The sequence below is a fragment of the Melospiza melodia genome, chromosome 17 (genome assembly GCF_035770615.1).
Source record: "Melospiza melodia melodia isolate bMelMel2 chromosome 17, bMelMel2.pri, whole genome shotgun sequence".
Classification (NCBI taxonomy): Eukaryota; Metazoa; Chordata; class Aves; order Passeriformes; family Passerellidae; genus Melospiza; species Melospiza melodia.
This window is the reverse complement of record NC_086210.1, coordinates 6,873,106-6,893,799: the sequence shown is the minus strand read 5'-3', so window position 1 is coordinate 6,893,799 and position 20,694 is coordinate 6,873,106. Positions and strand designations below refer to the sequence as shown.

General features: G+C 49.0%; 1 pseudogene; it reads right to left on the bottom strand.

Moving 5' to 3' along the window:
• Nucleotides 1-787: 787 nt before the first annotated feature.
• Nucleotides 788-20,694, bottom strand: part of LOC134425966 (antigen peptide transporter 2-like) — a 31,855-nt pseudogene continuing 11,948 nt past the window's right edge.

The following is a 20,694-nucleotide window of genomic DNA, read 5'->3' as shown; positions in this document are numbered from 1 at the left end:
GAACCAAGAGGCCATTGCTGCATTTCAGGGCCTTATGGAGCCAAAGGGCCGTTGTGATCCTGAGGGGCACCGTGGATCCATGGAGATCATTGTGACATTGCAAGGCCCCGTAGAATCATGGAGACCATTTGTCATGATCCGTCCTAGTGAATGGATGATGTGATGGTTCGTAGGGGTGATCTCAGGGTGCAAAAAAACCAACACAACCACAAAAAAACGTGGGCACAGGGAATTTGCAGTAACAATCAACAAGTGCAATTTTCTTGAAATAACCACAACAGAAATGCATTGGTGAGGGGAACCGGGGGAACAAAGGAGAAAATAAGGAAAAGAGGGAGGAAGAGGAGGGGTGGGTTATAGCTACCAAACGTGATGCTGAGTTATCCTTTGGGATCCAGCCGATGGAGTCTGCCAGGCCATGTCCGGGGAGATCTTGGAGGCACAATTCAATTCATCTGGACCCCAAATTATACTATTTTTCATTGGGGGAAGGGGGAATGAATTTCACAACCGAAACAAAGCTCTTCAGGGGCTGTGGAGAGTTAGGGATATGCGTGCGGAAGAAATCGAGCTGTACGGTCAGTCGGGACATCCCCCCCACCCTGCAGTCAGACCTTTGCTCCGTACCTGGCCGCACCCAGTCAGACGCGAGCAGAAGGAAATGACACTGACTGCCCAAGCTATAAAAACCCTTGTGACCCCTCAATAAACGCCATTTGCTGTCCACCACGTTGGTGTCAGGAGCATATGGACCGAGTGACCCTGGGGTTATGGCCACCGTGCTGGACTAAGAACCTGGTCGCCACGCCTTGAGAAGGCAATATCTGGTGCCGAAAACCCGGGACACAATCACCGCCCGGGGTTCGGGGATCGCCTGGACGAGGAACTGGCTGCTGCACAGCTGGCCTAGTGCAGCGGGGGGGATGCCCCCGGACCAGTGAGGAGCATGGACGCTATTGCGAAGGTCGTAAGTCAGATCCACACTCAGTGGGGTATTGAGTGTAAGCTTAAGGATTTTATTCTCGCAGTGCCAAGACTGATAAAGCTAGGGTCTATAGAAAGCCCAGTAGATATTCTCCATCCGGAGATATGGGATAATTGCACGAAGGCTCTGGCCGAGGAAACCATGTCCTCAGGCTCAGGGAAAACCCTCAAATCGTGGGGCAGAGTTATCCAGGCTCTGCAAAAAGCTCGGCAAGAGCAAGAATCCTGGAAAGCCGCGCGAACTTGTTTATTAGCCATGCCGCAGTTGGGAGTAGGAGCAGCGACGCAAACCGCGGAGGACTTTGACCCATTCAGGTGCACGGAGGCGCGAACGCCGGAACCCCCTCAGCGACCAGACTCACCATCGGGGGGGGGGAGCGCACGCAGACGTTTTGGCAGGGGCTAGCAGAGGAGGCACGGAATGCTGCTATAATATCGGACCCCGACGCGGTTGATAAAAAGGCACCCCTGCCATATGCGTTTGAAAATGGTGCTGGAGCGCGTGACCAGGGCTGGAATGATGACACGGGGGGGTGAAAATGCAGAAGGCTCGGTGAACAGCACAAGCGTGGGCAAGCGTGGAGGAGGGGCGGCCCCCGAGAAGGAGCGTAAGACCATTCAAAGCGCTCATTTTAAATTAGGTCCCTATAGGGCAAGAACCTCCCTCAGAAGGAGGCAGGGGGAGCCCAGGGGGAAGGAACGGCCTGACCTCCGCAGGAAGGGGTGGGGTCGGAGCCCGAGAAAACGGCTGAGCAGCCTGGAAATTTCCAGGCAGTCGGCTTCCGGCTCGGACTCTGACTTGAGCTGGGACGGGCTCGAAAGGTGGTCAGAGGACGATTCCGATACTGACTTGAGCTTTAACAAAAAGGGAACAGCGGCATACAAGATCACTAGCTGCAGCACTCCTGCGTGGGTTAAGCGGATATCAGAGAAAGATCGAACCCCGCTTACAGACTGGTGGAAAATAAAAATGACTTGTGCGTAGTGGGCTCCGTCTGCCACACTGGTGTTCCCGGTCCGTGTGGGGGGGCAGGCGGAAATCAAAGAACCTACTCCCCGGTAAACCCGAAAGACGTGCAGGCAATTGTTAAAGCGGTTGCAGACAGGGGGATTAATTCTGCCATGGTTTCCACACTCATTGACAGCGTTTTTGGAGGTGATGATATGCTTCCCTCTGATATCAAACTGACTTGCAGGCTGATTTTCGATGGGGCGGGGATGATCGTTTTTAAACAGGAATGGGAGGACAATTGTGTAAAGCAGCTAGCCTTAGTAACAGGGGCAGACCATCCACTGCACGGCTCCAGCATACAGAGGCTAATGGGCACAGACCCCACTATGATCACCCCCCAGGTGCAGGCTGAGGGCCTGCGGGCCCATGAGGTTATGACAACAACCCATGCTGCCCGAGAAGCCATCCGTGTTGCTTCCAAAGTAATAGCCAAACCATCCCCACGGTCAACTATAAAGCAGAGTGAGAGTGAGAGCTTCACTCACTTTGTGGACCGCCTTCAGGCAGCATTAGATCTCTCTGCATTACCCTCAGAGGTGAAGGGTCCTGTGCTAGCAGACTGCCTACGCCAGCAATGCAACTGAGCCACCAAGGACATTTTAAGATCACTGCCACCTGGGTCCAATGTTGCTGCCATGATCAGACATGTTGCAAAGGAAGAACACCTAGCTCCCATCCAAGCAGCAGTTCACACTGCAATAACCAGTGTGATGGCATGCTTTAAGTGTGGCCAGGCAGGCCACGTGGCAGTAAACTGCCCCCAGTCAGGACGCCCCTGCAACCCATACGCCCCACTACCAGGAAAGAGAGAGAGACCACCGAGCAACCCGACATCACCTGAGAAGCTCGCACCATCAAAATCAAAGCAGCAACAGTATCTCTGTGTGATCTTGTTTCTAGGGTTAGCAGGTGGAGGACAGGCAGACACAAAACATCCCCCTCACCAGCCATTCAGGTGGGTTCTACGCCATCTCTCAGGTGAGGGGGTCATCAAAAAAATTGTTACAGCCGACACCCCATCTTTCGAGTTCAGGCTAAAAGACATTTTTCCCTCGCATACAGGGCACCCCAAATTTGAGGAGACGACATTATTTCAGACCTACTGGTGCCCTGCTTCCAACCCAGGAAAAAATTACTGTAATTACCCAGGGTATGGATATTGTGGATATTGGGGGTGTGAAACTATTGTGACAAGCAATAGATGGAAACCACAACAGCCTGATAAGTTCCTGCAAATTAGGTATACTCCCCACAGCTGTCTCAAACCAAAATTTGATATGGGTGGGTACGTGATTTTGCTCCAAGGCAGGAAACAGCACACCTGCACAGGCTATATAATGACAATCCTGCAACCAATGATGGCTGGGCCACGGGCAAAGTGTGGACAGCATTTATTTATCTCTCTCGCTGCATCTGGGTGAACATGCAAATTATCAGATTCCCACCTCCAATATCCCAATCAGTCGGACCCAATCCGATTCTAGCAATGAGTAGACCCAGGAAGGGGATCACAGCTAACAGCAGTTCTAGCCACAAAACACAGATGCTAAAACTAACCTCCTCCCCATCCAATCTCTTAGCCAAACCAACCCTCTCCAATCCATTCTTAAGCGTGTTAAATGCTACCTTCTTATCGTTAAACCAATCCAACCCGAACCTCACAGAGTCATGCTGGTTATGCTATGATGCACAACCGCCTTTTTCCGAAGGTGTTGCCCTCGATCTCCTATTCATCTTCTCAAAGTCAGACAATCCACGCCAATGCAGATGGGACACTCCCCAGCGAGGCATCACCCTAAGTCAGGTTACGGGCCAAGGCAAATGCTTTGGCAATGCAACCTTGGCAAAGCAGATGGGCAACGTCTGCCGGGAATTCGTCAGACTTAAGGGAGGGAAGTTCCAGTGGGTGATCCCAGCTGCATCGGGAATGTGGGTCTGTCAACGATCCGGGGTAAGCTCATGTGTACTCCTTGACAAATTCGATCATTCTACTGACTTTTGTGTCCAAGTTTTAATTGTCCCCAGAGTCCTGTATCACCAGGAAGAAGAGGTGTACCACTTGTTCGAGGAACCTGACCAGCTCCACAAACGAGAAGTGATAACAGGCATCACCATCGCAATGCTCCTCGGTTTAGGAGCTACCAGCGCTGCCACAGGCATCTTGGCCCTTGCAACAAAACATCAAGGACTGGCACAACTGCAGATGACTGTCGACAAGGACTTGCAGAGGATTGAGAAATCCATTTCTTCCCTAGAAAAATCCCTTTCCTCGCTCTCAGAGGTTGTCCTCCAAAACAGGCGGGGACTGGACCTTTTGTTCATGCAGCAAGGAGGCCTGTGTGCCACCTTGAAAGAGGAATGCTGCTTTTATGTGGACCACACCGGAGTCGTGAGAGACTCCATGGCTGAACTGAGAAACCGACTAAACCTAAGAAAAATGGACAGAGAAGCTCAACAGAGCTGGTTCGAGTCGTGGTTCAACCAGTGCCCATGGCTCACCACCCTGATTTCTACCCTAATAGGCCCACTGTAGTAGATAGGGTCAAATGCTCGGAAAATCTCACGATGTTACGGAAAGCAGTAGAGCTCCTCTCCCCCTAACTTCTAGTGATAAGAGATCACCCAAGAATGTAGTCCCCCCTAACATTAGTAACTTTCTACTCCTTACTAACCAATTACAGTAAAGTAAAGCCCCCTGACGTAGGGAAAAAACTTTCCCGGTATAAAACCCGATGAAACGGGACAATAAAGGTCTTGAACCGTCCACCATACTGGTGTCTGTGTGTGTTCTTGGCCCGAGTGACCCTGGAGAGTTTGAGTCGCCGTGCCGTTTCCTCGGAACCAGGTTGCCTCGCCTTGCATCAGAAGGCGACAAGTGGTGCCGGAAACCCGGGATCGAACCAGTGCTCGGGGAACGGGAATCGCCTGGACAGAGGACGGCGGCTGCACAGCTGGCCTTGTGCAGCGGAGGGGACGCCCTCGAATCATGGAAGCTATAACAAAGGTCATAAGTGAAGTGTGCACACGATGGGGAATTGATTGTAAGCTTAAAGATACGACTCTCGCATTGTCGAGATTGACTAAGCTGGGGGCTATAGAGAGCCCCGGGGATATTTTACACCCGGACGTGTGGGATAATTGTACGAAAACCCTGGCCGAGGATACCATGTCTTCGGGCTCGAGGAAAGCCCTAAAATCGTGGGGCAGAGTCATCCGGGCTCTGCAAAAAGCTCGAGAAGAGCAAGAAACCTGGAAAGCTGCCAGAAGCTGCTTAATAGCTACTCCGCAGCTAGGGGTGGGGGCAGAGACACAGACCACCCCGGAAAGTGATCAGATTGCAGACGGGGATGTGCGGGGGCTAGGCGCGTCCAACCTCCCCCCGAACCCCAGCCCAGAACCCCCGGGAGACCCCCCAACCCCCCCGTGGAGCCCGCCAGATCCCAGTCTTCCCCCGGAGCCCCTCGACAAAACCGCGGCCCCTCTACCCGTCTCCCCCCCGCCGATTGCTGACCCGACGCAGGAGGCAGAGCAACGGGTGCAGTGTTTTTGCGGGGGGCTGGCGGAGGAGGCGCGGGAAGCGGCGGGACGGTCAGAAACCGCCCGGATCGATACGATCTCTCCGCCGCCATATGGGCTCGAAAATGGCGACCAACCGCATGGTCAGGGCGGAAGAGAAGAGGGGGAAAAGGGCGGAAATGGAGTCAGCGCGCCTAACATCGCATGCGCGGGAGAGCGGGGAGGGGGGGCGTTCCCCGCGGTGGAGGGTGAGACCAATCAGAGCGCTCTATTCAAATTAAGCCCACATAAGGCAAGGACCTCCCCCAGCAGGAGGCGGGGGACCCCAGGGGAAGGGAACGGTCCGCCCTCCGCAGGTGGGGGCGGGGTCGGAGCCCGAGAAAAAGGCAGAGCAGCCCGGAAGTGCTCGGCCATTCCACATCTGACTCCGACTCAGACCCGAGCCGGGATGAGTCCGAGAGGGAGTTGGGGAGCTCCGGTTTGGATACTAGCCTTAACAGAGGGAGAGCAACAGCATATAAAGTCTCTAGTCACAGCGCTCCTGCATGGGTGAAGGGGTCATCAGAGAAAGACCAGATCCCGCTTACAGATTGGCGAAAAATAAAGATAGCCTGCGCCAAGTACACCCCTTCAGCTAAGTTAGTGTTCCCTGTCCGTGTAGGGGGGGCAGGCGAAAACCAAAGAAGGACCTATTCTCCAGTGAATCCAAAAGAGGTACAGGCGATTATTAAAGCGATTGCAGACAAGGGAATTAATTCTGCCATTGTTAACACACTCATAGACGGGGTTTTTGGGGGGGATGACATGCTTCCCTTTGACATCAAACAGACGTGTAGGATGATTTTCGATGGGGCAGGAATGATTGTTTTTGAACAAGAGTGGGAGGATCAATGCACGAAGGAGCTAGCCCAGATAACGGGACCTGACCATGCACTACACGGCTCCAGTATACAGAGATTGATGGGTAAAGACCCCACTATGATCACCCCCCAGGCTCAGGCTGAGGGATTAAGGGCCCATGAAGTTATGACAACCACCCGGGCTGCCCGAGAGGCCATTCGTTCTGCTTCCAAAGTAGTGGCTAAACCTGCCCCGTGGTCCACCATAAAACAGGGTGAGAGTGAGAGCTTCACTCAGTTTGTGGACAAGCTTCAGGCCGCATTAGATTTCTCTGCGCTACCCTCAGAGGCGAAGGGTCCCATGCTGGCAGACTGCCTACGCCAGCAATGCAATTCAGCCACCAAGGACATCTTAAGATCACTGCCACCTGGGGCTAACATAGCCGACATGATCAGACACGTGGCAAAGGAGGAACACCTTGCTCCCATCCAAGCAGCGATCCACACTGCAATAACCAGTGCGATGGCATGCCTTGAGTGTGGCCAGGCAGGCCACGTGGCAGCAAACTGCCCCCAGCCAAGGTGCCTATCAGCAGCTGCTCCACCACAAGAAGGAGAACTTAGGGGACCGTGCTGGGCATGTGGGAAGAAGGGACATTTAGCTGTGGAATGCAGATCCAGGCCCCAGGGAAACGGGGGAGGGAGGGGGTGGCCGGGCCGTGTTCAGCCCCCTCCCATCTGGAATGTGCAGCGGCCCAACTACAGCAACCCCCAGTGGGGCAGGGGGCCCTCGTACCCCATGCCCCCACAGGGAGCAGTCAATTTTACATCCCCACCTACAACGCAATGCCAGAACTGCACACCACCACCAGTAATGCTTTCGCACCCCCCACCGCCACAAGCCGCGCCGGAGTCACGGGAACAGCAGGGGACGCCCCAGCGTGGGATCCCTGGGTGGCCTTGGCCATGAGAATAGGGAAGGAACCCCTGATGGTGTGGGGGACATGCCGCCTTTACGGCAGTCAGCATCCCTACGTCATAGGGTTTCAGTTCTGGGCAGACACGGGATCAGACTGCACGATTTTTCCCCAAGCACATTGGCCCGGACACTGGCAATTCAAAGAAGTCCTTCCAGTGAACGGAGTGGGAGGGCAGTCCCGGGCGTGGAAAAGCACTCAGTTGGTGGCTTTAACGCTTCACACAAAAAGGGGACCAGGAGTGTCAACATCAGCAGCAGCCCTAATGCTGGAAGAAGCACTCTCCTCACGAGAGGGCACCGTGTCAGTCATTCGCATCAAGAGCCACGACGCAGCTGTCAAAAGGGACGGCAAATCAGGTGGTGTCCACTTAAGCCAATTAAGCCGGACCTCCATAGCGAGCAGAATGAGACTGACGAGAGTTGCGAGTTTCTGTTTACAGGACCTGCTCATGGGATGTTCTCGTGACACGTACATCCCGATTCCAGAGGAAAGTGACCGACCACCAAGCCGTCAGGCAGCACCCGAGAGACCCGCACGGGTGAGACCCAAGCATCAATGGTGTTTCTGTGTGATCTTGCTGTTGGGGCTTGTTGCCAGAGGGCAAGTCAGCCGAGACCACAACCCCCATCGGCCGTTCAAGTGGGTCACGCAACACCTTAGTAGTGACAAGGTGCTCAGAGAAATCACCACACTGAACACCCCATCCTTCGTGCTCCGCATCACCGACCTGTTTCCAGGACGGCCAAAGGTAGACCCCAATTCCCCACACTCCACACACATGTCCTTTCAGGTAGACCATTTAGCCGAGTCAGATTTAGATCCAATCCTTCGTGTGTTAGAAGCTACCTTCCTATCCCTGAACGAATCTAACCCTAACCTAACCGAATCCTGCTGGCTCTGTTACAACGTCGAACCTCCCTTTTAGAAAGGAGTCGCTTTAAACACTCCCTTAAGTTACCCCACAGCAGATGCACCCAACCAATGTAGAGGGGACACCCCCCACAAAGGAATCACCCTGAGTCAAGTAACAGGCAAGGGCAGATGCTTTGACAATGTAACCCTAGCTAGGCGGAAAGGCAATGTCTGCACCGAAGTTGTCAAACCCAACGGGAAAAACAGTAAGTGGGCAGTCCCATCCGTGTCTGGGATGTGGGTTTGCCAGCAATCTGGAGTGAGTCCGTGTGTGTTCCTTGCCAAATTCGATGACTCTAACGACTTTTGTGTCCAAGTTCTGATTGTTCCTAGGGCCCTGTGCCGCGCAGATGAAGAAGTGTATCGCCATCTCGGGGAGCCCAGCCGGCTCCACAAAAGAGAAATAGCAACAGGTGTAGCTGTCGCAATGCTGCTAGGCCCAGGAGCAGCAGGAATGGCCACAGGAGTCTCAGCCCTAGCGACCCAGCACCAAAGACTGTCACAGCTGCAGACAACAATTGACGAGGACCCGCAGAGGATCGAGAAATCCATCTCCTTTTTAGAGAAGTCAGTCTCCTCACTCTCAGAAGTGGTCTTGCAGAACAGGCGAGGACTAGACCTCCTGTTCATGCAGCAAGGGGGCCTGTGTGCCGCCTGTCGACGGAAGGGAACCAGGACATCATTTTGATCATCACAGGCTTGATTTTATTGATCAGTACGGCGGGTTAAATACAGTTAATAATGAGCTTCATACATATTGCAAAAGTTGAGCTCAGGATTGGTCAGCTTACATATCAGCACCTACGCCTACTTCTACATTCCTATGGTTCTACTTTTGATACTTTCTACATATTCTTAGGATGTATTCAGGACTAATCTCAACTCCCTATCCTCATGTTGCAGCAAGGTCACTGCTGACTCTTCCTTTCAGCTTGCTGACTGCTGACTTTTCTCCTTCAGTTTAACCAGTGGCATTATATCAGTGTGGCCTTTCTCAGCTAACCAATTATTAATAATGCTCTCCACATTTCCCCCGTTTTCTTCTTGAGCAAGGAGATTAGTTTGCCATGTTTTTGCTATTGTACGGCTGACCATGTTTTGGATACAGTTAAAGATACAAGGCAAAATAAGCAAAAACAGTAAAATTACACCCAGCAGTCTTATAGCATAGATCACAAGGTTCCTCAGCCACGGTCCGAGTTCCAGGCCTTTAAGCCATTCGTCAATTCCTAAACCGTCTTCTTCCTTAAGTTTGTGAAGTCCCTGTTGTAACTCTTTTATCTTAGTGTGAATGGACACTGAATGATCAGACAGATTCATGCAACACATTCCCTCGAACTCTTCACATCCATGCCCTTGTGCTAAGAGCAAAAAATCTACAGCAGCTCTATTTTGCAAAACAGCATGGTTAACACTTTGCACATCTGCAGTTAACATGTCTAGAATTTGTGATGTCTTGTTCAGCTCATCCCTTGCCCAGCATCCTAGTTGTTTTGCTAAATTCATGGCTTTATTGGCAGATCCTCCTGGTAAGATAGTTGAAACCACCACCTGTTTGAATGTGCCCCAACACCGTGGATCTCCTATCTTGCTGCAGTCTAAGTCATGTATGCTACGTTTTCTCCTGTTTGAATTTTGACTCAGCTGCATTAGCAAGGACACATTAGGATGAAACAGTGACAATTTTCCCAAAAAACAGGGTCCACCCTGTGGTTTAGCTGGTATACCATTCCATGCCCTGTCTCCACAAATCAAAAATATTCCTGTGGGTAATTTCATTGGTGCTGTGATATTTGTGCCGTTACATTGACTGTAATGCTGTGGAGAGAATTCACTCACATTCAGGGATGAATCTAGGGTGGCCCATGTTTCTTTAGGTTGGTTTAAATTCTGAGCACCCGAAAGTTTGAAGCTAAACCATCCACCAGCTGTAGTGTTAGATATGCTGGCATTTGTACTTCCAAAAAGATCCAATTCTTCAGGAGGAGAATGCAAAGAGGTGTTAAGTGATTGGATTAGTAAGCATTGACGATAGCCATCACTCTGACCTGCAGTATACCCTTGTTGCACCGGCAATGTGATGTTTGACATGTTAGACATACATAAGGTTTGATTGTTTATCAAACTACAAAATTCTCCAGGAGACCACACCGGAAGTCCCACCAGGCATGTTCGAAATGGGTTAGTGACTCCTCCAAGGCTAAGACAAAGTGATGATTGGTTAGTTTGATTAGCAAGCGTTACCCATAAATTTTCCCTTGGTTGACTAAAGTGTGTTACTCCTACTGCTTCACTTGCTACAGCATTGAGCAGTATAACAAAAACAAACCTCATTTTTCTTTCTGCTTACTTTGCTTCTCCTTTTCTTCCTCCTGCTTACGTTGTTTTTTCTTTCTTCGCTGTCTTTTCCCTGGTTTGCTAGATTGTCTATTGTAAGGCTGAGTCAATTCTTGGATATACTGATCTAATTCTAAATCAGCATCCTTGCTCACAAGTACAGCACGAGGTAAGTTTGAAGGCAAATCAGCTTTGCAGCGAGCTGCTATGATGCGTGAGGCTTTAGTAATTTCAAATATTCTAAGGTTTTCCTGTAACTTCCACCTAAGATATGCTATAACCACTTGTTCTGCACTCTCAAAGAGCTGTAATCCTGTCCGTCCTGGCAGGCCAGTACTTTGTTCAAGAGCTCTAACCCAGATATGATTTCGAATCCACTTTCCAAAACAAGATGTACACCATAAATATCCCAATGACTTCTGTGAATACCAATAAACCTGATTACAATCTGCACAATGCAAAGCTACCCATGCATAGCATTTATCTTTATCCTTTTTGCAAACATAACAAGGAAGCGAATGTAAGTAAGGACCAGTATAAAATTGTGTATCTTCAACCCAAAGCAACCAATTCAATGGTGGTGATCGCAAAGCCTCTTCAGCCTTTTTACTATATGAGGCGAACAGCTCAAGGTCTTTCTTTAACACAAGGTGTATCTTATTTCGTAATCGTAGTTCTTGTTCGTTATCCTCCTCAACAACTATATCCTCCCGAGGGTCCCACAACAGTAAAATTGTTCTAATCATAGAAAATTAATTAGCAATCACTGATACCCCTATTCAAATGAGACCGTTCCCTTTTTTGCCTTCTTTTTCTTATCTGTCTTCAATCTTGCTGCTCCTAATTTCACTGGTCCTGCCACTTTCAAACTTAATTTTTTCAACTTATCAGTGCAGCAATCTAATGCTCTATCAGGATCCCCTTGGAAGGGTCCTACAACTGAATGCTGTGTTAAAGGTACTAATTTCCTACACCTTATAGAAACTATACGTGATTTACTTTGAACCTTAATTCTATTTACAATACATTGTATTTCCCATCGATAATAAGCAAGAACCTTCTGTTCAGGAGACTCATAAAGATTTAAAGCTATATATGCGTTTTGCCCCGTTTGTCTCCTTAATTCATCTTGCCAGCTTTTTCCCCATGTATGCTCGTGTTCACAAGTATGACACCACAAATCCCGTAATAATGATTGTTCTATCCAAAAAGTTCTTTTACAACCCCCACAACGTAGAGCTATCCAGGCAGCACAATGTGAATTGTGACAGTCAAGGCAATGTAGTTTCGCTGGATCTGTTAAGTGAAAAGTTGATAATGAGTCAATGAAACCAATCAACTCCTGGGCCGTCCGGTAGTGACGTGTCAGTGCTCTGTCCACCGCTTCCGAGTACCCCTTCAATTGTAACAGTAGTGGTCGTAGGACTAGAAGCAGTTTCTTCCCCAGTCGCTCCTTGTCCTCCTCCATAAGGCGATCCACCAGAGGCTGCATCAAAACCAGGTTTAGTCCACTTAGCAGGCACCCACAAAGGCCCTGTAGGTGAGGAAACACAAAGATACCCCCGATCCCAATATAATACTTTTGCAGGTTTTTTCCATAATCCTGAACTTGGGTTCTTATACTTAACCCAGACCTCTGTTTCCTTAGTATTTTCCTGACCTGACCTTGGATGATGTTTCATTGCAGGGGGGGTATCATCTTCCCCAAAAATGCATAAATGATTAATCACATACAAAACCTTAGCCAAACATGCTTGTGGATCTGTCAAATCTTGATGTTTTTCAATATACTGCTTAAGGGTACCGTTTGCTCTTTCCCGTAAAGCTTTCCTTAACTGTATCAGTAACTCATACAATCGTTTATTATTCACTTCCTTAATTGCTGCTTCCTCTATTCGTTTGACTACTCCTGCAACATACATAGAGTCTGTGACCACATTTAAAGGCTCCTGTAAGTTGGACACCGCCCATACTACTGCTAACAATTCCAAAGTTTGTAAGCTATCTGCAGGGTCTGCTGTGAGGAGTTGATGCTTCCATTGTCCTTTTTCTTGCCAGGTAACAGCAGCACGCCTTGATTTCTTTCCTGCATCTGTAAAAACTGTAATAGCTCCTTCTATGGGGTTTTCTTCTCTTAAAGGTCGAGTAATCCAGTTCCATTCTGTCATCCATTGCAAAACTCTAGGCACTAATTTACTAGTCTCTACTTTAGCAGGTGACATCAATAATGCTTCTTGTAAATTCTTTGAATTTATCAAGTACCAGTCCAAGGTTTCTTTTTCCATAGGCAATCTAATAGTAGCAGGTTCTCTACCATCCACTTCAAGAATTCTGAGACGCCCCTTTTTGATTAATGCAGCCAATTGTTCAATTTTTGAAAGTATTGTTTTCTTATGCTGTAGTGGCGGTGATAACCATTCCAACACCCGTATCTCCCCCGTTTTCTTTTGCAACTGAGAGAGAGCACCAAGCAAGTGGCAAGGGCTATTCCAGATAGTAAGGTCAATGGGGTGGTCGAGTTGTCGACAAGACACATACCCTTGCTGTACACAGTTACTAATTTGCTGCAAGGCAAGATGATGCTCCTTTGTCAGGTGTACAGGAGTAGTAGGGTCCACACCTTTTAACAAAGGCCGTAGGGCTTCTAATAAGTGATTTGGTATTCCCACAATAGGCTTCAGCCACTGTAAGTCTCCCAGCAACTTCTGTGCATCATGTAGAGTTTTAATGTCCAATTGTAATTCCAATTTTTGTGGTATTACTATTTGATCCGTCAAAGTCCATCCCAAATATTTCCAGGGCTTTGTAGTCTGAATTTTCTCTGCAGCAATAACAAGTGAATATGCAGCAAGAGTATTTCTAATGGTGTTAATCTGTAAAGAGGAGAATGGCTGTTGCTGTGCAAACAAAATATCGTCCATGTAATGATATATTATAGTTGCTGGCCATTTACGACGTAGTGGCTGTAATGCTGCATCAACATAAAGTTGACATAAAGTGGGAGAGTTGCGCATGCCCTGCGGAAGAGACGTCCATTCAAATCTTTTATCTGGTTCCCCACGATTTATTGCTGGTAAAGTAAAAGCAAATCTCTTCATGTCATCAGGATGCAGGCCAATAGTGAAAAAACAATCCTTTAGGTCAATAATTAAAAGTGGCCAGTGTTCTGGAATCATAGCTGGATTTGGAAGACCAGGCTGTAAGGCCCCCATTGGTTCCATTTGGTCATTTACAGCCCTCAAATCATGTATCAAATGATATTTCCCTGATTTCTTTTTGATTACAAAAATAGGTGTATTCCAAGGGCTTGTGGACAGTCGCAGGTGTCCCTTTGTATATTGCTCCTGTACCAATTCATGGGCATGCATAAGACTCTCCCCTTTTAATGGCCATTGCTTAACCATCACCGGTGTATCCGTTTTCCAGGTGAGTGGAATGGGGAAAGTCCAAGCAATGGCAATTACCCCAAAGGGTGCTGATTAGTTAACACCACTCCCAATTGTGTTAAAATGTCCCTTCCAATTAAGCAGGAAACTGTAGGAGGCAGTTGAACAATTGAAAACACAGCAGATATTTGTTGATTTTCAATGCACACAGACAAAGACGGCGACCTGCTTGCCAATGTAAATCCTCCCACTCCTGTGAGCATGTTTGATGAGGGAAATAGAGGCCAATGTTGTGGCCAGGCTTCTGGAGAAATGATGCTAGTATCTGCTCCTGTATCCAATAATCCATAAAGGGTTATGCTTTGATGCCCATAGGTAATTTCAACCTTTTGTTTTGGTCTATTTTGTAAATCCACAGTTAAAAGTGTAACACCAGTAGAGCCAAAACCTTTTTCATCCCGTGCTTGCCCAGTAAATGATTGTATTCCTGATGTCATTTGTGACAGTGGTACCAATTGTGCAATGCGTTGTCCTTTTGTAATTTTAATCGGAGGATAAAGGGTGTAAGCCATAATTTGTATTTCCCCTGTAAAGTCCGCATCGATAACACCAGGCAAAACAAATAATCCCAACATAGTTATAGAGGAACGTCCCAGCAATAATGCTCCACATGTTTGTCCATTTAGTATAAGAGGACCCTTTATTCCAGTGGGTATCCTCTCAGGCCGGTTTGTCATTAGTGTGACGTCTACTGCTGCTGATAAGTCCAAGCCGAGGCTCCCGGTTGTTGCGGGTTGCAGACAGGAGGTGGCAGCGATGTTACGGCAGCAGCTGGTGTCTCTGATGTCACGGCGGCAACTTGCGTCTGTCCCTCATTGCCGCATCGGTAACACTTGATGAATGGTCTCGAGCCTCTTTACATGACTGCCAGTGAGCCTCTTCGGAGAGGAGCAAGAGCAGCTAACACCCGATTTTGAGTAGACTATGCTTTTGCAACCCTAATCCTAATTCCTTTAAGGCTTCTGCTATAAATGCCTGTGAAGCTGTTGGCATTAATGCCATTCACTCTAATGCTTCCTCAATAGTCCAATTTGCCCCTAAAGTAGCTAACACTCTCTGGGTTGCTGGATTGCTATTTTGCAAAGCACACCTGCTTCAATAGCGCCCTGCAACACCAGCCCGATCTATAGCAGTAGCTGTTCTATCGATAAAATTTCCAAATGATTCTTCCCTTCCTTGCTTAATACCCATATAAGCCGGTAACCCTCCTGGCTCTTTAACCATATCTATTGCAGCACGCACTAACCACATAGACTCTGTAAGTTTATGAGCTCCCAATATCATCTGTGCCTCTGTACGTAAAAATGCCTCTAAGCCCATCAGCTCCTTTACTGTTACTCCATGTAATTGGTCATGTGCATTAAACAATAACTGCTGATGCTGAGTAAATATCAACCGAACTATTCCTCTTAAATCATTAGGACATAAAATCTGAGTATTAAAAAGATAATCTAACATTTGCTTAACAGGTTCACTTTTTACTCCAAACTGACTAACCGTAGAACGTAGCTGAGTTAACAGCTTCCAATCTAAGGGAGTATATTCTGCTATATTATGCGTAAGGTTCCCCTGTGCATCATACTGTGGTGTGTATGTAACTGGACATGCAAGACTAGAAGTTATTTCCACCGCCTCACCATCCCCCATTTGCATTACTTCCTTTGCCAAAGCAGCCCAAGCTTCCCTCCTCTGTTTAGCCATCTCCCCCCATGGATCACGGTGTGCCCCTGGGATGGGATCTGGCCCTTTAAGGGTGCTATGCTGCTGGCGCTTCGGTGCAGACACCGAGGTTTCGCGCGGGGGGGGCAGTGAAGCAGAGGCTGGCTCGCGCGGGGGAAGCGGGAGCCCCCCCTCCCCCGCTGGAGCCGACAGTGAAACCGGAGCCGGCTCACGCGGAGCCAGCCTGCGGGGGGGAACCAGCCCCCCCGCTGGAGCCGCCTCGGGCGGGGGAGGTGACCCCCCCACCGAAGCTGTAACCTGAGCCGGCTCATTGAGGGGTAGCGGCGGAGGCAAAGCTGGCGGCGGAGGCGAAGCTGGCTTGCTCCCACCCCCACCATCCGACCCGCCTGAAGCTGGTGGCGGAGGCAAAGCTGGCTTGCTCCTACCTCCACCATCCGACTCGCCCTCCCCCTCTGACAGAAAAGGTGCAGACGGTTCCACTGCGCCTATAGAGAAATCCTCCACACCACTTTGCTGGGGACTCTTAGGCATAAGTACTTTAGTTACAGAGGGTGCCAGGGGATCATCTTCACGACCATACCCTATATTCCTCTTATGAGCTTCTGTTGCCCTTTCTGCTGCCTTTCTCTCAGAGACCTGCTGAAGTAACGTGTTATACACCACCCGCCATAACTTCCCGAATTTCTTTGCTGACTTATCATCGTCTAGTACTGTATCCCACAATATTTCCCCAAACTTTCTCCACTCTGATAACTCATGAACTGTATGAGGATTAGAAAAGATACCCTTAGCATGGCCATAAGCTAATAACCCTGGTAACTCCTTTTTTAAATCTATCCCTTTTATCCCACGCCGCTCTAAATAGGCGGTAAATAAATCATATGCCGCTTGCCTATCCATACCTATTAATCAGCGCGCGCTGTTGCAGCTCTCCAGGCTCCGGCGGACACGTATTGGCTTAAGTCACAGTTGTGAACCTTAAGGGTGCTTCAAATTCCGGCACCGTCCCGGCTGCTGGGACCCAAACCCAACTTCCGGACCGTGGCGTAATCCCTTTTTCTTTTAATCCGAGAAAAAGGGCAGAGATTCGGTTATGCCCGCATTCTCCACCATTTGTCGACGGAAGGGAACCAGGACATCATTTTGATCATCACAGGCTCGGTTTTATTGATCAGTACGGCGGGTTAAATACAGTTAATAATGAGCTTCATACATATTGCAAAAGTTGAGCTCAGGATTGGTCAGCTTACATATCAGCACCTACGCCTACTTCTACATTCCTATGGTTCTACTTTTGATACTTTCTACATATTCTTAGGATGTATTCAGGACTAATCTCAACTCCCTATCCTCATGTTGCAGCAAGGTCACTGCTGACTCTTCCTTTCAGCTTGCTGACTGCTGACTTTTCTCCTTCAGTTTAACCAGTGGCATTATATCAGTGTGGCCTTTCTCAGCTAACCAATTATTAATAATGCTCTCCACAGCCACCTTGAAAGAGGAGTGTTGCTTCTATGCAGACCACATGGGAGTCGTGAGAGACTCCATGGCAGAACTCCGAAACAGACTGGCTCAGAGACAGAGAGACAGGGAAGCCCACCAGGGTTGGTTCGAGTCCTGGTTCAATCGATCAACATGGCTAACCACCCTAATTTCTACCCTAACAGGTCCATTGGCAGTGCTGCTTTTAGCTGTCACCTTCAGACCATGCCTGCTGAACAAGCTGATCTCATTCATTCAGACCCGCCTAGAACGGGCCAACATCCTGTTCATAGGCCGGCAATTCACTGCTGTGAATTCGACCACAGAACACTGCCAGTCACAAGATTTTCTACCCAGGTTCACCGAACCCCTTTCTCTGTTGACAACCCCATGCCTCAGCTCAGTACCCATGTATATGACTACTTCGTTCATTTGTACAAAAGGGGGGGGAGATGTAGTAGATAGGGTCAAATGCTCGGAAAATCTCGCGATGTTACGGAAAGCAGTAGAGCTCCTCTCCCCCTAACTTCTAGTGATAAGAGATCACCCAAGAATGTAGTCCCCCCTAACATTAGTAACTTTCTACTCCTTACTAACCAATTACAGTAAAGTAAAGCCCCCTGACGTAGGGAAAAAACTTTCCCGGTATAAAACCCGACGAAACGGGACAATAAAGGTCTTGAACCGTCCACCATACTGGTGTCTGTGTGTGTTCTTGGCCCGAGTGACCCTGGAGAGTTTGGGTCGCCGTGCCGTTTCCTCGGAACCAGGTCACCTCGCCTTGCATCAGAAGGCGACAGCCCACTTGCTATAATCTTACTAACCCTAATCTTTGGGCCTTGCATATTAAACAAACTGGTGCTATTCATTAAAAAGCGTTTAGAAACGCTTAACATTATGTTTGTCGAGCGCCGACAATTACTTTAAGGCATACCAGTTACTAACACACTTAAAATTTTATACTAATTTTACTAACCCATGAAATTTTGTAACCTCTACATTTTATAATTTTATACGATTTTTACTAATTGTGAGGGAGGAGGGAAACGTGGAGAGTTAGGGATATGTGTGCGGAAGAAGTCGGGCTGTACGGTCAGTCAGGACATCCCCCCCACCCTGCAGTCAGACCTTTGCTCCGTACCTGGACGTGAGCAGCAGGACGTGAGCAGAAGGAAATGACACTGACTGCCCAAGCTATAAAAATCCTTGTGACCCCTCAATAAACGCCATTTGCTGTCCACCACGTTGGTGTCAGGAGCATATGGACCGAGTGACCCTGGGGTTACGGCCACTGTGCTGGACTAAGAACCTGGTCGCCACGCCTTGAGAAGGCAACAAGGGGGAAAGAATGGTGTCTGTTCAGGGGTACACAAAATCGAGCCAGGCAGTAAGCGAGAAACATTGTTTTCATGGCCCAGTGCCTGCACCTGTGCTTGCTCTGGGCAGCTTTCCTCCCTGCCCTCTGCACAGCTCCCCCAAGTTGGGAGGGTTTCAGTCGCAGTCCCTGGAAGAAGGTGAGAGGGGGCCTTCTCACACAGGGGTTTCATGTCTCGCGTCCTTGATGAAGAGGCCTACATCTCTACTTGTCTATCACGATGGTTGAGAACAGGCTAGAGGGGTCTTCTCTTGGAGGAGGGACCACGCTAAAGCTCAAACCAGCCAGGCCAGGAGGCGGGGAGAAATTCCAGGACCATTGTTCAGGAAAAAGGGCAGGGTGCTCCTTCGAGTTCAGTGTCGCATATAGCAAACAACACCTCTGGAAACAGTGAGCTAAGATGTGGGATCTCAGTGCCTCAGGACTGAGGTGCAGAGTGACCGAGCCCACCCTTGGGGGGCTCGGGAGTTCTGGAATGTTGCCAGAAGTGTCTGGTGGCTGGACTTTGATCCTACACAGGAGACAACACCTGTATGAGGATAGGAGGATTTCACTGGGGTAAATGGTGAAGGGATAAGTTAGTTAGAGTGAAACACAGGGTTTAGGATTTCTGTACAGGGTGGTCTAAAGAAGTAAGATGGAGGAATTGGGGCGTGTCCTGTTCTTCTTCTTCTTCTTCTTGGCCTCCATCTTCTGTGGTGATGTTGGCACTTTGGGATTAGTTATTACTAAAAGTGCACTGGTTAATAAGGGTAAAAGGTATTGGGGAAAAATGATAAATATTGTATACATAACTTCGAGTATAAAGATAGGTGACTGCCCCGGGGGCTCGCAGTGTGCTCATGGCTGGCTGCTGAGCAGACCTCTGTTGGGCTGAAAGAAAATCTTTTAGATAAACAATTAATAAACGCCGAGACCGAGAAAAGATCTGAAGTCTCTTCTCGTCCTTTGAATCGCGGGCTGTCCAAGGCCACCCCGGGCCTTTCCAGGTCACCTAAACAGCCCAGAAACTGACAAAACTCCACCAGATGATCCACACTGGGATACGACCCTTTGTGTGTGGAGAATGTGGGAAGGGCTTCCGTGACAGCTCTCGCCTGATCATCCACCAGACAGTGCAAACTGGGGAATGCCCCTACATGTGCTCAGTGTGTGGGAAGAGCTTCATCGAGAACTCCAGCCTGATTCTGCACCAGAGGATCCACACTGGGGAGAGGCCCTACAAGTGCAGGGAATGTGGGAAAAGCTTTAGGCAGAGCTGCCATCTGAATGTCCACCAGAGGATCCACACTGGGGAGAGGCCCTATAAGTGCAGGGAATGTGGGAAAAGCTTCAGGAGGAGCAGTGGGCTGATTCTGCACTAGAGGATCCACTCCAGGGAGAGGCCTTACAAGTGTGGAGAATGTGGGAAGAGCTTCGGCCAGAACTCCAGCCTGATTATGCACCAGAGGATCCACACTGGGGAGAGGCCCTATGAGTGTTCTGAGTGTAGGGAGAGGTTTTTCAGAGCCAATACTGTCTCCTCAAGCATCAGCAGATTCACACAGAATAGAGGCCCTTCTGCTGCCCTGACTGCAGGAAGGGCTTTAAGAAAAACTCCACCTTTGTCACCCACCAGCAGATCCACACTGGGGAGAGGCCCTGACAGTGTCCTAAGTGTGGGAAGAGCTTCTCCCAGAACTCTGCTGTGACCCAACACCAAGGGAGGCAGCAGTAAGGGATGCCCTACAAGTGCCCTGTGTGCAGGAAGAGTGTCGCCTTGATTTTTTAAGATTTTCTAGGCCTTCTGATGTTTACATTCTTGTAGCAAATTTTCTCACACAGTTTCTGTAAATAACTTATTGTTTTGCATTCTTTTTTAGAAGAAGAAAAATTTGATGGACTGTTGGTTTGTCCAGTGTCATTGGAGAGGTGGCACTTTCACCCTCCAATCCACTGTCACTTTCAGAAAACTATAAATGTTGGAGTCAGAAAATAAACTCACCTTTTCTCCCTCTTGAGAGCAGCAATGTGTGTGCTCGTGTTGTTTTGTGTCCTACAGTGACAGGAAGAGCTTTGAGCGCTGCTTCAACTCCATCCCCCGTTGGGGACCTCCACTGGATAGTCCACAGTGACCCTCGCTAGGCAGAGA